The 17,347-nt window shown below is 45.9% G+C and overlaps 1 long non-coding RNA gene and 1 pseudogene across 1 annotated transcript in view; both read right to left on the bottom strand.

Moving 5' to 3' along the window:
- Window positions 1-17,347, bottom strand: part of LOC124615247 — an 811,296-nt gene that overhangs the window by 736,406 nt on the left and 57,543 nt on the right. The window lies entirely within an intron of this gene.
- On the bottom strand, window positions 13,320-13,436 carry LOC124552536 (annotated as a pseudogene).

The following is a 17,347-nucleotide window of genomic DNA, read 5'->3' as shown; positions in this document are numbered from 1 at the left end:
ATTTATGAAAGCTGGTGGATTCCGTCTGAAATATTGCACTGACTCAGTGAGTTATTATAACGAACTCCCTGACGACAGGTCTAACGAAGACAGCGATACAGAGTTACCCCGTACTTAATTCTAAAGGTCGCGTGAGACAGGGCGAAATTCGCTTTATTTTTTAAATTTAGTCTACACTGGAGTTTTCAGCAAAGAGGAGAGCATAGGTAAGAAACAGTGAAATTCTGTAGGAACACTACGTGTGTGTGGCTTTTTTCCGTTTAAACTGTGGAAGTTAGAAATTTCGTTTGAGTTTTACCTTCTTCTTACAGTATTTAGAAACTCCTGTATCTCAGTTTGTCGCCCTTTTGCGTTTCGGGTATATCGTTGAAGATCCACATTGTTCTAGATAAGATCTCTGACAAATAATTCTTTTTTATAGTTCAGTACCTAAATCGGTAAGAACGAAACCCTTATAGAATTGCTTCGATGTCCGTCAGTCTGTCTGTCCGACTCTTAAGAACTCTTTTTCTCAGGAACGGGTAGACTTACCTAGTTGAAATTTGTCTCTCATACTAAGATCTCCGGTTTATTGGTGATGTAAAAAACGTAAGCTTCTAAATTACTGCAATGAAAAAATGCGGTGATTTACCTCACACATTTTGGCGCGCGCAAACTCACTCATAAAAATCAATAGGGTAGTTTCCTTTAAGCTAGAATCATGAAATTTGGCGAGAAACAAGGTTTCTCAGCGCATGTAAAGAAAAAAAAACTAATTGTATTACATAAAAAATATCTTTCTACAATTAGAGCTTACATTGTATTCAACATCCGTCAAAAGCATGATAAAAAATTATTACTGGTTGGAAACATAAAATGCAACTTCAATTCATGTCTTTAGTAAGTAAATAAAAATATTTCATTAAAACTCCTGTCCCTACATGTATAAACTGAAGTCCTCTGCTCGCTAATTTATAAATGTGCGTACTGATCTCAGGAACTATTGTAGACATTTTGATATGGTCTTTGAACACCAGGGACCGATATCTTGCCAATATCGATATCGATAACAGGCGAAAATCGCCGAGATCCTCGATCCTCGGTATGGATGAATAGTTGGGTTTTCATGGAACCCTCAATGCATGAGTTCTACTCACACTTCGTCAATTTTTTGTAACGTACGTGCCTTCCAATTAAAACTGGTATTAATTTGCGTCGTCTAGTTTCTCATTGAGGAATATCAGCCTCAGAAAGAAAAACACGCTGAAGGCTGACTCCACGACAACCATCGTCCGGTAATGTAACGCAGCTCCCTGTCTGCAATGAAGTACTCCTTCTTTTTCGTACGATTTCAGCACGACCTTTCTTGAAACTGCCGAGGCGACGTATATTTGTGTGTGTGTGTGTGTGTGTGTTTGTGTGTGTGTGTGTGTGTGTGTGTGTGTCTGTGTGTGTGAGCGTGAGTGAAAATTAATTCACTGATTTGGAGTGTAGGAGGCTTATATGAACAGCTACTACCAATCAGGTAGTTATCTACCAAGGCCAAGAGTTTAAAATGAGGTAAGAAACATCTTGAGTTACCGCATCAGAATTATATAAGGCGGCATTTTCACTTAAAAGTTCCCAATCTGCCGAAGGTATGAGACCACAGTTGGAGAAGCGTTGAGCCTAAGTGTTTCCTATTCCGTATTCGTTCGTCAGCTTGCATTGTTAAGTGCTACAACACATTCTTGACGTCAGATATTCAGTTGTTGGGGTCACATTTCAGTTGGAAATATTTCCTCATCGAACTACGCGGAACAGAAAAGCAACTCTGCACGCAAGAAACGTTCCAAGAAATGCTGAAGTAGTTAAAAAAAAGTGTAACTCATTTATTGTCAAGGCGCTTGCGTGAAGTGAGAGGTTGGTAATGACCTTCGTAGGAATGGTGAAGACGGAGCTGAATTTATGTTGATCTCTTGAAACAGAGTCGTCCCGAATCAAAGGAAGAATGAGAGAAAGGTTGGAAGTTGACGTCGCACGACGATGAGGCCAATGAAGAGGTGACCCCGTGTTATTCAAAACGTGTGGGCTGTGTACCGACACAAGGTCACCCTTTCTTCCGACCTTCCAACGCAGTTATTTACCATGCGGTCGTAACAATGGACAGAAAAGTCGGTCACAGTAATCAGAGCTAGACAGATAGACGCTTTAATCAACGCAATAGGAGAAGGAAACGAGTATGCCTTGTATAGTGTACTCCACAGGGTTACAGTGCCCATATCCGAACAAACGAGCGACAGGCAATTGACTTGCACCGTACATGGTTTCTGCTTAGGTAGCGAAGAACTGCGTGCTGCCACTGCGCTCCGAGTTACGGCGAGAACGTCGGGTAGGCTGGGCATTCCTGCGAGCGGTGCCGTCAGGCGTTCGATGCCCGTGACGGCGTCCGTCCTTGCCGGCGTATCACGTGGGAACGCGCCGCCGCAGGAAGAGCCACATCCAGGATGATTCACCGAGCCTCGTTCCGAAGGCCGTCTCCCTCGCTGACAGCTGGAGGCCTCTGCCATCAACACGTTTGTTTCCTACTCTCTAATAACAGTGCAGCTCCTTCCATTACGGACATGTGCTTGGATACTACGAGGGCTGCTCAAAAGTGATGCCTCAAATGGTTCAAATGGCTCTGAGCACTATGGGACTTAACATCTGAGATCATCAGTCCCCTAGAACTTAGAACTACTTAAACCTAACTAACCTAAGGACGTCACACACAGCCATACCCGAGGCAGGATTCGAACCTGCGACCTAGCTGGCGCGTGGTTCCAGACTGAAGCGCCTAGTACCGCTCTGCCACTGCGGCCGGCGTGATGCCTCAGAATTCTTTTGCACGAAAACTTTTAGAACAAACTTCATTAACATTCTACACCTTTATCCTTCATGTCTGCGTATGATTTTCTGAACATTGTCACTCTGGCGACGAACACATTTCTCCCAACGAGAGATCAGTTTGTTGCTACCGTCACTACAGAACGTTCGACTCTGTTGACGGAGCCACAACCTCAGTTCTGCTTGCACCGTTTCATCACTAACAAAAGTGAAATTCCCGAAGACGTTATTTAAGTTATGTTAACCGGGGACCTAGAAACGACGGAGAGGTGCCGTCCCCGCCGCAGCCGCAGTGGTCCACAATCCCACGATGACTGCCGCAGTCCACTCCACCATTCCGCCGCCCCACACCGAACCCAGGGTTATTGTGCGGTTCGGCCCCCGGTGGACCCCCCAGGCAACGTCTCACACCAGACGAGTGTAACCCCTATGTTTGCGTGGTGGAGTAATGGTGGTGTACGCGTACGCGCAGAACTTGTTTGCGCAGCAATCGCCGACATAGTGTAACTAAGGCGGAATAAGGGGAACCAGCCCGCACTCGCCGAGGCAGATGGAAAACCGCCTAAAAACCATCCACAGACTGCCCGGTTCACCGGACCTCGGATTTGTGCTCCTCCCCGCCCGGAAAGCCGTGCGTTAGACCGCACGGCCAACCGCGCGGGCTAAACGGTCCTTAGTCTGAACTGTATGGAGGATGATCGGTGACAGTGAAACTAAGGCGTCGGATGGTTGCAGATGTCACACGTGTGCAGTCTGGCATTTGTCATGCTGAAGGAGAGAATGCTCCACGTGTGGACGAACTCCTCTGCGATTATAAAATCTAAATGAGCGGGTTGTTGCTCACGCGCCGACATACACTGAAGAGCCAAAGAAACTGGAACACCCGAGTAACGTCGTGTAGGGCCCCCGCGAGCAATCAAGAGTGACGCAACACGACGTGCATGGACTCGACTAATGTCTGAAGTAGTGCGGGAGGGAACTGACACCGTAAATCCTGCAGTGCTATCCATAAATCTGTAGGACATGAGGGGGTGGAAAGATCTTCTGAACAGCACATTGCAAGACATCCCAGTGATGCTCAATAATGTTTATGTCTGGGGGGTTTGGCGGCCAACGATAGTGCTTAAACTCAGAAGAGTGTTCCCGGAGCCACGCTGTAGCAATTCTGGACGTGTGGGTTGTCTCATTGTCCTGCTAAAATTGCCCAAGTCCGTCGGAATGCACAGTGGACATTAATGGATGCAGGTGATCGGACAGGATGCTTACGTACGTGTAACCTGTTACAGTCGTATCTGGGGTTCCATATCACTCCAACTGCGCACGCCCCACACCACTATAGAGCCTCCACCAGCTCGAACAGTCAGCCGCTCACAGGCAGGGTCCATGGATTCATGACATTGTCTCCATACCGTTAGACGTCCATCCACTCGATACAATTTGAAACTAAACTCGTCCGACCAGGCAACACGTTTCCAGTCATCAACAGTACAATGTTGGTTTTGACGGGTCCAGGCGAGGTGTAAAGCTTTGTGTGGTGCAGTCATCAAGGGCACACGAGTGGGCCTTTGGCTCCGAAAGCCCATATCGATGATGTTTCGTTGAATAGTTAGCTCGGTGACATTTGTTGATGACCCATCTCTGAAATCTGCAACAATTTGCGGAAGGGTTGCATTTCTGTCACGTTGAAGGTGTTCTTCAGTCGTAGTTGGTCCTGTTCTTGCAAGATCTTTTTCCGGCCGCAGCGATGTCGGAGATTTGATGTTTTACTGGATTTATGATATTCACGGTACAGTCGTCAAATGGTCGAACGGGAAAAGTCTCCACTTCATCGCTACCTCGGGAGATGCTGAATCCCTCGTGCGCCGACTTTAACACCACGTTCAAACTCACTTATATCTTTTTTTTTTTTTTTTTTGGACTTGTAGTCGGGGGTGATATGTTACAATACAGCATCACCGGTCTATTGCGGTCTAACTGTGTTGGTGAGGCAGTGAATTTCCACAGGGCGGTGACTCCGTCACTGCAATTCACCCTCTGACGGTGATAGTGCTGCATGAGTCAGGCAGAAGAATTTTGCCTAACATGGGCGGGTGAGGGTGTGTCGGTGGGGCTTGTAGTCCCGTACGCCAGGGAAGGCTCACTCACTTCTATCCTGCTAACCTGTCATTATAACGGCAGTAAGCGATCTAACAACTGCGCGAGACACTTGTTGTCTGATGTAGGCGTTGCCGACATTAGTGCCGTATCCTGGCTGTTTACATATGTCTATATTTGAACACGCATACCTATACCAGTTTCATTGGCGCTTCAGTGCGGTTACATTACATACCAACATGTCACACACTAGAGTTCGGAGGCATCTAGCGATAGAGGGTCTTATCTTGCGTCAGGGAAGCGGGAAAGACGATCGAGTAATTTGCATGAAGCGTAATACGTCAACTAATGTTGAGAACAGAATAAAACTTTACGAGGAATTACTCTTCAGCACGCTCTCGTATTACCTCATCGGCACAAAGTAAAAAGTAGTCTGTTTCACATAGTCACCGTGGTAGTATTCAGGAAAATGTCACGTGGTTTCTTGTGGAAATTACTTGTTTGTCTCGCCGCAACATTAATTCATATTTACTGTATAAGTCACATACGTTTAATGGGATTTTCCTTTGCACAATCTGGTTCGAGTCACGCAAGTGGCGACGTCTACATATGAAGCTGAGGAGATTTAGTGCATTCAATAGCGCACAGAATCGTTCTTGGTTCATGTAAATGAACACATGGTGAATTGTAGCAGTTCGTCTGCTTGCCTATCTACATCATACGCCGTAAGCCACCTAATGGTGTGTGGCGAAGGGTACTTTCGGTACCACTATCTGATACCTCCAACCCTGTTGCACTCGCGAATAGTGAGTTGGAAGAATGATTGTCGGTAAGCCAGTGTATTGGCCCTAATTTATAGAATTTTCTCCTCGTGGTCAATACGCGAGATGTATGTGGGGGAAAGTAATATGTTGTCCGACTTCTCCTGCAAAGTGCTGCCCCGAAATTTCTAAAGTAAATCTCTCCGTGATGCACAACGCCTCTCTTGTAACGTCTGCCAGTCGAATTTGTTTAACATCTCCGTAACGCTCTCTCGCCAGCTAAGCGATCCCGTGACGAAACGAGCCTTTCTTCGTTGGGTCTTCTCTATCTCCTCTATCAGTCCTACGTGGTAGGGATCCCAGATAGATGAACAATACTCAAGAATCGGGCGAAGAAGCTTTTCAACTTTTGTCTGCGATTCTCCATGAACCGCAAGTAAACTGACACAGAAAGCTTTAGACTCTGCAATTGAAATTGATTTAAATGTTCAAATGGTTCAAATGGCTCTAAGCACTATGGAACTTGAAATCTGAGGTCATAAGTCCCTTAGACATAGAACTACTTAAACCTAACTAACCTAAGGACATCACACACATCCATGCCCGAGGTAGGATTCGAACCTGCGACCGGAGGAGCAGCGCGGTTCCGGGCTGAAGCGCCTAGAACCGCTCGGCCACAGCGGCCGGCATTTAAATGTTCGGATGGCCATATTATGTTATTTATACCTTAATTTCAAATTTTCTACCAGTAAGTGATAGGGCAATATTAACGAAAAAGAATCTTGCAGAAAGTGGTAAAAAGCTGAGAAATGAAAAAATATGAGCTTAGTATGCAGGAAGTCAGCAATATTCCATGAAAATAAAGGACCTTCTCTGTATGTAACATACGGTGGAATGAAGTGTTCATCGAAGGAAAATTCTCAGCCCACACCAAATAATTCATTAGTAGGGACTGGGTCTAGCGTGCACATTGTAGATCCTAAGATGCAGCATATAAACACACTGTTCACGTATTTAACTGAAGTATTTATGTGTTGGCTGGTCCTGAATTCAACGTGTGCCCACTACCAAGGTATGGACAAAACGGACTGGGAGTTTTTTCTTTAGTCGATGAACAAGTATTTCCATCTCAGCTTCAAAGAAATGGCTAGAAAGAACACAGTTCTCCAAGAGATTGCTTTGACCGATGTGGATGGAGATTGAGTTGTGTAGTATAAATCGCTCGTTACTTCACTTGATCATGTGTTAGCACTACTTCTTCCTTGGAATGATCAACAACATGACACGCCACAAGCAGGATACATGTGGCTGTCGTGCGAACATTCTGCCACACCGCTCTCAAATCATGAATGTTCCACATCGAATGTGCAGTTTCCCGCAAGTAACCGTCTGTGATTTATTGCCTACTTTTTACACGCTGATATCCTATTAATCCAGAAACTGGTCCTTTCATGTTCTTCTGGGGAAAATGTCTACGGCAAATGAGTTTTCTGAAGGGTTTATTTGCTCGCTGAAGGACGACACGAGGACTGCTTTGCAAGTGTAATGTTCATCTGACTGCTTGTTTGTTGGCGGAAAGTTAAGGCCTCAGACGAAAAGTAAAGGAACATAGTTGACGGACTTTTAACAACTGTTCATTATAAAACGTGATTATGCGTTTATTTTAATAACTTGCTTACATCTAACTTTGATCTAAGAAAAGCAAGCTCTGACAACCCCGTAATTCTGAACCTCATTTAACATCACGCTTATTAAATATGGAAATGTAAAACCTTCTTCATACCTTCATGGCTCCTTCCAGGCAACTGTTTTCAGGTAGGCGCTAAGAGTTTCGCCGTAACACGAAAGGTATGAGTTTTGATAATTAGAACTCTAGATTTCAATTGCGTGACTGACTTCCTACAGACGTGTGAATCCTGATTGATGGTCAGCTGTTAATGACCTTACGAGAAGCTACGTCCGCCTGAATGTACGTAATCCACTCAGAAATCCGCAGCATGCAGTGTTAACCACCGGTACACCATTGCAGCGACTGCCAGAGTTAAGTAATGTGCTCTCCTCACCTCATCGTTAGGTCGTTAGCTTTCCGACAACAGCATTTTACTAATGTTCGTCACTAACTTAACAGAAGAGTGCAGTCCGTTTTACTCAAAACTGGTATTTCAGGAATTCCAGTTCTGTTGATATTAACTGATGGGTAGTCGCGCATTCCCTTTGCTCATTTGCTTGGAACATGAATATGCACACACGAATACGAATAGTTTTACTCACACAACGACAAGGACGGATATCGTGTTAATGCTCTATGTATGGGGAGATACTGAACGCAGCTTATCCTGTCAGTGGATGTTATGAATTTGTGTTACTTCAAAACGATGCAACAAAGACAGAAGCAGGGGTGTGTGTGTGAGAGAGAGAGCATAATTACAGAAACATGTGAGATATCCGTAGAGCCTGCGGTGTGGACCGAGTTAGTACACTGGACTCGCATTCGGGAGGACGACGGTTCAATCCTGCGTCCGGCCTTTCTGATTTAGGTCTTCCGTGATTTCCCTAAATCGCTCCAGGCAAATGCCGGGAGAGTTCCTTTGAAAGGGCACGGCCGACTTCCATCCCCGTCATTACCTAATCCGATGAGACCGATGACCTCGCTGTTTGGTCTTTTCCCCCAACCAACCAACCTGCGGTGTGGAATCAAGACATTATAACCTTATGAGCTAACAATGCCTGACAGTCGAAACAAAACATTCAGTTCCATTTTTATGGAAATTCGAGCGGAATACGGACGCACTGAGCCACGGCCCTTTCTCTTTCCTCACAGTAATGTGTCAGACTGTGTCGAATGAATGACTGTGGAGGTTGTTTGAGTGGTGAAGTGTTGTTATGGCTGACTGGAACTACTTCACTGGTTTATGCTCATACAGCGTATGTTTCTGTTGTGAATAAATGACAGTCTGTGGAGTTACCAGGCGCCGGTTCGTAGTCTGCTCCTATCGTACAACAACGCCCTCTCGGGAGAGACTGGCAGCGCCTAACGCCTCCATCCGACGGACGGATTGCCATCTATGATGTCGCTACTGCTCTCACCACGATACACAGCGCCCTTGCCGCGCAAACACGATGGCACAACGCAACATCAGGATTAACGACGTAAAACCATGGATTGCTTTTGTAGTTGTACATAAACTATCTCACTAATGTCGGCTCTTACGGCGTAGGTTTCTATTGCGAATAAATGGAGACTCGTGATTTTTCCCCCCTACCTCAACGCTTCATTCTCGCTAAATGCTGAAGGGTTAGTTGCATTGCATTGCATTTTTACAGATGGTCATACTTCTCGAAGACGTTCGTGCGCTGAAACACTCATTGTATCAAGTGGGACAACTTTTGAATTGGAGACTTTTCTAGCACACACAAGAATCCACGTTGAGAGGTCCCAGTGATCATTTCGTTAGGCCTTACAAAGAAAAGGATATAAAATATTTAATTAATTTAATATTCGAGCACAGATTCAAACTGTAAAGGTGATGACGAACCGAAAGACTGCAGTCACGCGTTTACTATATGCGTAATTAATGAGCTGCTAAATTCGATTGGCAAATTTTACCCTTGAATGTAAGTATCCCGGATATTACGGCGTGGAAGAGGATCATAGGATGAGGTCTGCATAATTTTTAGATTTCTGGAAATCGGTTTAGTAAAACTGCAAAAAGTTGAAAAGAAAGTCATGAGTCACTGAGTTCAAACTCGATGCAGAGACGCGAAGCCCCACCCCTCCACCTGAAGCCACGCACGAGGGGTCGGCAATGTCTCCCTGGTCGGGCTGGCTGCGTACCACCACTTTCTTTCCGGACTAGCCTCTGCATTGCGTAGCCACCGGCGCAATGATAACAAGAACCACTCTCTCGGAGCCCACTATGAAGCATTCTAGTCACGTGCACTTGGTTTCTGTACATCTGGAAGGTTGGTGTGCAAGGCACCCGCCAGCCTAGTTGTATCATACTCTGGACATCAAAGTCATGAACTCAGAAATGTACAGGAAATTTGCGGTAGGAGTCCGGGAACATCTTACGAAAATGCACGTGGTGGTTGTAAACACGTAAACATGTTCTCACTCACGGTTCTATAGGCAGTCCACCGACTGCTCGTCTGTGCAAGTGTGGTGAGCAACTCGCTCACGCACCTACGCCTTCGTGCCCATACTCCGTTCATCATAAGAACAAACCTCGTGTAAACATTGCACTACGTATTCTTCTGTATTTGTTGGAACTCATTGGATTTAGTTTCACGTGGCGTGGAAGCCAAGCTGCGGTGAGTACAGTCGATAACGAGGATACGTTTTATGCTGTGCGTTACCCGTACATCGACTCAGCGATAATACGGGCAACAGCTTACCGGCGCATTTAATTTGGACGCCGCTGGCCAGGCAAGGGTCCAACTAAACTGCAGTAATGTGAACAGTTGTAGTAAAGACGTGAAAAGAGACGAGCAGAGAACGTAATTTAATTTTTAAACATAAGGAAACTGTGTATGGCAAAACCAAGCGGTACGCTTCTTAGGTGATCTGACGGAAAACATAACATGCTCTTGATTTTAGCTAACATAGTATTGTAATTAAAAACAAGGGTAATTTTTCTGCATGAGCTGTGCGTGGAGTAAAAGCGCACTGCTTATTTCTCATGTAGTTAAGTATTGAAGCCACTGAAGTTATTACAGTCAGTCGTCTGGTAGTCTCTGAACTCCTTCCATACCGGTCTCCAGGGAATACATTTCATTAGTGCTACGTTGAGAACGAGGCGATCGGCAACAGAATCCCAAGCCACCAAAAAATCCAGATTTCCTCCTCCTCTTTTATGACGATTTGTTCTGCATTTCGCCAACGTTCGGCAGTGACGTGTCACAAATCTCAATGCATGAGTTCCAGTACGTCTGGTAGCTAAAATGTCTGATTATTTCTCGCGACAAATCACTTAACGTGACGCCAGATCAGTTCTATTTCATTCAGTTGGGAGTGGTACGGTGATAACAACAAAAATGCGATATACGTAAAGCGTCCTCGACGTCGTGAAAATCATTGTTTTCTTTGTCTCTACGACGTTTATCACTTTGGATCCTGTAAGACCACACCTGTCCTACAAAACAATGGGCGTATTCAAATAAAGAGTATTTGATTTTTCATTTTTCTCCAAACAAATTTGATTGTGTAATGTTTTCTTAACTTCAGCAATCTCTTATAAAATATCCATATTTAAGAATTTATGTTTGCAATGAAAACTAGATTTTTGGGTCTGACATGTAATTAGAAAGTAGAAGACGTGCATTTTTCTTGAAAAACAATGCTTAAGTATGAGTTAATTAAAACATATTTGACGAATTCCATATTTAAATGATATAGATATTCAAACCGAAAAAAATTATAGACCACAACGAGATTCGAACTGTCGCTTCAAAGCAAAGACGCGTATCGATCTACAATGCTGGCGATTGAGCCATGCATTTATCTTGATTATCAGTTAGTGTTTAATACTTAGTCTTTCCCGAAAAACGTCAGAGCTCATTTTTTCTTGTACGCTTGTGAAAAATATTAAGAACTTGTTTCTCGCCATTAACTGCGTTCCGCGCACATGTTTCACTACGAAGCAGGTAGCAGTGTCATCCATCTTCACGGAACGTATTAACAGCGAGACAATCAGAGTACAAATAGTGTTTACGGAGACTGTGACGGTACGCTATTTTGTAAATAAAAATTACGTAGCCAAAGTATGATTAATAAAAACGGTGATGACTGTTAATACATGAGAATGACTTAAAGTTTCATTTACAATGTCATAGTAACAATATATCTAATACACAAGTTGGATCTATTTCCAAGGGTGGTTCAAATGTTTCAAATGGCTCTGAGCACTATGGGACCAATCATTGCGCTTGTGTTTGCTTACATCAGGTTTAGCAGATGCCAGACTGAGAGTCATTGGAAGAATCCTAAGGAAATGCAATCCGAAAACAAAAGAAGTAGGTTACAGTATGCTTATTCGCCCGCTGCTTGAATACTACTCAGCAGTGTGGGATCCATACCAGATAGGGTTGATAGAAGAGAGAGAGAAGATCCAACGGAGAGCAGCGCGCTTCGTTACAGGATCATTTAGTAATCGCGAAAGTGTTACGGAGATGATAGATAAACTCCAGGGGAAGACTCTGCGGGAGAGACGCTCAGTAGCTCGGTACGGGCTTTTGTTGAAGTTTCGAGAACATACCTTCACCGAAGAGTCAATCAGTATATTGCTCCCCCCTACGTATATCTCGCGAAGAGACCATGAGGATAAAATCAGAGAGATTATAGCCCACACAGAGGCATACCGACAATCCTTCTTTCCACGAACAATACGAGACTGGAATAGAAGGGAGAACCGATAGAGGTACTCAAGGTACCCTCCGCCACACACCGTGAGGTGGCTTGCGGAGTATGGATGTAGATGTAGATGTAGATGTATTATTATGGTGAACGAAGTGTAGTCACTGTTACTCTCATGGCTCATTAGCTGCTCAGTAATTTCCTTCTGATTGGTTCACTCTCAATACATCGAGTAATTTTCCCTGAAGGCTTGAACCAAAGCTCACCATTATAGTCTTGTGTAATATAAGTGCATTTCTTCCGTGCACGACCTGCTTATGCCAAAAAATACTCCATAATTGTGGATTCAAGGATTTAGCCACATTTTGCAGGCTTTCTCTCCTTCTCAAGTGCAGTATACTGACTTTAATTCAACTGAAGCATCTCTGTTACTCGTCTGTAGCCTTTCCCCCTGTCCCCACATAATTTGAGCACGCCACAACTGAAACACCTGTTTCCGCTTCTACCTCTGTCGCTGAACGATGTAGGAGACAAGCAGTTTTGAAGGAAAGGTCGGATTTACTTGTAAAATTCCAGGAAGGAGCGCCAGAGTTGCGGATACGTTTGTGATCGATCGCACCACGCATTTTTGTTTAATTAATCTCATCACTAGCGATGACGAATCCACGATATAATTTCCTTTATATGACAACGTGATGTCCGTGCTTTCTGTCGTGTCCGCGTTCATTTAATCGATTCGCACCGAAGCGCAATGAATCCACAGCCTTCAGTGCGGACGCTCATTTACGTTCGACCTCCAGCGGAAATCTAAAACTAGGGAGCTTGGAGGACATGGACGAACAGGTGACGCTAGGTGCAAATGTGAGTCAGCCGGGGAGCGTCCGCGAATTTGCGATAAACACTGTGTGTGGGTGGCGCTGTGTTCAACGCGCTGCCTATTAAGTAGGAAATCCCGGGTCTGAGTCCCGGTCCGGCACACATTTTCACTCATCACCGCTGATTCTGCACACAGTCCTCATGCAGCTGATGCCATTAGTTCCTTCCCCTACCTTCCTATCCCTTCAATTTCAACTCCGTCTTCAGGCCACGAGTGGCCTACCGGGACCATCCAGCAGCCGTGTTATCCTCAGGGGAGGATGCAGATAGGAGGGGCGTGGGGTCAGCACACCGCTCTCCCGGTCGTTATGATGGTATTCTTGACCGAAGCCGCTACTATGCGGTCGAGTAGCTCCTCAATTGGCATCACGAGGCTGAGTGCACCCCAAAAATGGCAACAGCGCATGGCGGCTGGATGGTCACCCACCCAAGTGCCGGCCACGCCCAACAGCGCTTAACTTCGGTGATCTCACGGGAACCGGTGTATCCACTGCGGCAAGGCCGTTGCCCCTCCAATTTACAAAATAAGATATAATTTCCTTCGCGGCTTCACAGGCGTGGATCATCATTTATAACCCACTATACAGGTTACAAACTTACCAAAGTGGTGCATGAACATGGTTTACGGGTTCAGTGAAGGATCGACGGCAGAATGGATCGGTGTTCTATCGCGCCTCACCCGTGTCAGCTTTCACTACTAATTCTGATGCACCATGCATGTATTTGACTTCGTAACCACGAAACGAAGCCTCAGACTGGACACGCAGGTACCAGAGGCGAGGTGAAGCCTCTCGTGGACAGCGAGACAGCAGCTTCTGTCCCGGTAACGTGGGCGGCTGCGCGGTCGTGCGCTTCGAGAAAAGACACGGTCCGAGCCGTCGGCAGCGGGCGGGCCGCCGATGGGTATCTTAATGTGTCTGCAGCGCCGGACCAGAGCCACCGGCTGGAACCCCTCTCAAGGGCAAGGCCAGGCGAATAATGGGGCGACAAAGAAAGCCCTCCACTCCCGCAACTGCGCGGTTTCTTTGGTCGCCACAGTTGGGCCTCTGTTCACCCGCCGTTCACGTAGCGACGCTGTGGTTGTATAACTCGGGCCAGCGTCGGCATCGGCTGTCCGGAAAAAAAGCGCCAAGCGCACAGGAGGAGATCTGCTTGCTCTGGCGGATTAAGCTGCAGGCGCTGTGCGAGCCGCGTGACTAACTGCCGTACTGAGGGAGACGGCGGCATTGCTCGAGAGAAGTATGTAAGGATTCGTGTAAATTACCGCACGTTCATTAGCTTCAACATATCTCTGCTGCATTTATAACACCTCCAATCTGAGGTATTTCGAGGAGTTAGCGTTGCCTAGTCGTGTTGTAAAGGGACAAAATACCGTTGAGAGGCGAATTATTTTAGTTCATATACAAACAAGCATCGGAAACGTACACCCAAATACGGAGGAATGTGCAAAAGCGAGTGAGACAGTAGCATCTGCGAATGTCCACACCAGTAAATTTGGATCAAATAACAGAAATTACACGGTACAGTCACATTATTGTAACCACCACCTATGTTCGACGTCAACGTGCGATAACCACTCATAGCAGCCGAGGATACACTACTGGCCACTAAAACTGCTACACCACGAAGATGACGTGCTACAGACGCGAAATTAAACCGACAAGAAGAAGAAGCTCTTCAGAGCATTCACACAAGGTTGGCGCCGGTGGCGACACCTACAACGTGCTGACATGAGGAAAGTTTCCAACCGATTTCTCATACACAAACAGCAGTTGACTGGCGTTACCTGGTGAAACGTTGTTGTGATGCCTCGTGTAAGGAGGAGAAATGCGTACCATCACGTTTCCGACTTTGATAAAGGTCGGATTGTAGCCTATCGCGATTGCGTTTCATCGTATCGCGACATTGGTGCTCGCGTTGGTCGAGATCCAATGACTGTTAGCAGAATATGGAATCGGTGGGTTCAGGAGGGTAATACGGAACGCCGTGCTGGATCCCAACGGCCTCGTATCACTAGCAGTCGAGATGACAGGCATCTTATCCGCATGGCTGTAACGGTTCGTGCAGCCACGTCTCGATCCCTGAGTCAACAGATGGGGACGTTTGCAAGACAACAACCATCTGCACGAACAGTTCGACGACGTTTGCAGCAGCATGGACTATCAGCTCGGAGACCATGCCTGTGGTTACCCCTGACGTTGCATCACAGACAGGAGCGCCTGCGATGGTGTACTCAAAGACGAATCTGGCTGCACGAATGGCAATACGTCAGCTTTTCGTATGAATTCAGGTTCTGTTTACAGCATCATGATGGTCGCATCCGTGTTTGGCGACACCGTGATGAACGCACATTGGAAGCGTGTATTCGTCATCGCCGGCCGCGGTGGTCTCGCGGTTCAGGCGCTCAGTCCGGAACCGCGCGACTACTACGGTCGCAGGTTCGAATCCTGCCTCAGGCATGGATGTGTGTGATGTCCTTAGGTTAGTTAGGTTTAAGTAGTTCTAAGTTCTAGGGGACTGATGACCACAGATGTTAAGTCCCATAGTGCTCAGAGCCATTTGAACCATTTTTGTATTCGTCATCGCCATACTGGCGTATCACCCGGCGTGATGGTATGGGGTGCCATTGGTTACACGTCTCGGTCACCTCTTGTTCGCATCGACGGCACTTTGAACAGTGGACGTTACATTTCAGATGTGTTACGACCCGTGGCTCTACCCTTCATTCGATCCCCGTGAAACCCTACATTTCAGCAGGATAATGCACGACCGCATGTTGCAAGTCCTGTACGGGCTTTTCTGGATACAGAAAATGTTTGACTGCTGCCCTGGACAGTACATTCTGCAGATCTCTCACCAATTGACAACGTCTGGGCAATGGTGGCCGAGCAACTAGCTCGTCACAATACGCCAGTCACTACTCTTGATGAACTGTGGTATCGTGTTGAAGTTGCATGGGCAGCTGTACCTGTACACGCCATCCAAACTCTGTTTTACTCAATGCCCAGGCGTATCAAGGCCGTTATTACGGCCAGAGATGGTTGTTCTGGGTACTGATTTCTCAGGATCTACGCACCCAAATTGCGTGAAAATGTAATCACATGCTAGTTATAGTGTAATATATTTGTCCAATGAGAATACCCGTTTATCATCTTCATTTCTTCTTGATGTAGCAATTTTAATGGCCAGTAGGGCATATAAAGTGTGCTGGGAGTGGGATGGGGACGCGGAAAAAGAGTTCAGTCGTTATCATAATGCGGAAACGGAGCTATTTATCTGACACCCAAAACGGCATGATCATTAGCTTTCAGGCCAAAGGTGGGAGTGTTTTCTAAACGGCTAGGTCTGTAAAATGTTCGCGTGGCAAAGTGTCGCTGTCCAAAACCGGCGCCGAGGCAACTGCGGTGCACGGCGGGGCGTAGATGACAGGGCTCAACGACGGCTGCGGTATACGTACGAGGGGCGCTTGAGAAGTTCGTGCAAAGTTCGAGAGATGGCACCACTGGAGCACGTATCGAGGTCGTGTTTAGTTAGTAGCATCTTTGGAAAGGACGCACACCAAGTTTCAGCCACATTGGTCTATTTGTTTGTGTTTGGCATTTGTGTGAATCAAGGAAGTCGAGTGATTGTCAAAAAGTGGATGAAGAAGAATTTCGTGTGGTGATTAAACATTACTTTCTGACAGGCAAAACGCCTCAGGAGTCTAAAGAGAAGCTTGATAAACATTACGCTGACTCTGCACCTTCGATTAGAACAGTTTATAAGTGGTTTCAAAATTTTCGGAGTGGCCATATGGGCACAAGTGATGCTCAACATTCTGGGCCCCCTCTGTAGGTTACGACTCCAGAAATCATTGATAAAATTCATGATATGGTGATGGATGAAGGAAGAGATAAGGTGCGTGAGATTCCTAGTGCCGTGGGCATCTCGAAGGAACGGGTACATAATATTTTGCATAAACATTTGGACATGAAAAAGCTATCCGCAAGATGGGTTCCGCGATTGCTCACGCTTGACAATAAACGGAACCGTGTGAAGTGTTGCAAGGATGGTTTGCAGCTGTTCAGGAAGAATATGCAGGACTTTAAGCATCGTTTAGTCACTGTGGATGAAACATGGATACATTACTATACTTCTGAACCAAACAACAATCTAAACAATGGGCTACCAAGGGAGAATCTGCACCAAAAAAGGTGAAGACCATTCCTTCGGCCGGAAAGATTATGGCGACTGTCTTTCGGGATTCGCAAGGGATAATCCTCATCGACTATCTGGAAAAAGTTAAAACTATTATAGGTGAATATTATCCATCGTTATTGGACCGTTTGAATACCAAGCTACAAGAAAAACGCCGGCGACTGGACCGCAAAAAAGTCCTTTTCCGTCACGACAATGCACCACTACACAGCTCAGCAGTTGT

Source organism: Schistocerca americana, chromosome 1 (genome assembly GCF_021461395.2).
Source record: "Schistocerca americana isolate TAMUIC-IGC-003095 chromosome 1, iqSchAmer2.1, whole genome shotgun sequence".
Classification (NCBI taxonomy): Eukaryota; Metazoa; Arthropoda; class Insecta; order Orthoptera; family Acrididae; genus Schistocerca; species Schistocerca americana.
This window is presented reverse-complemented; position numbering and strand designations above follow the sequence as displayed.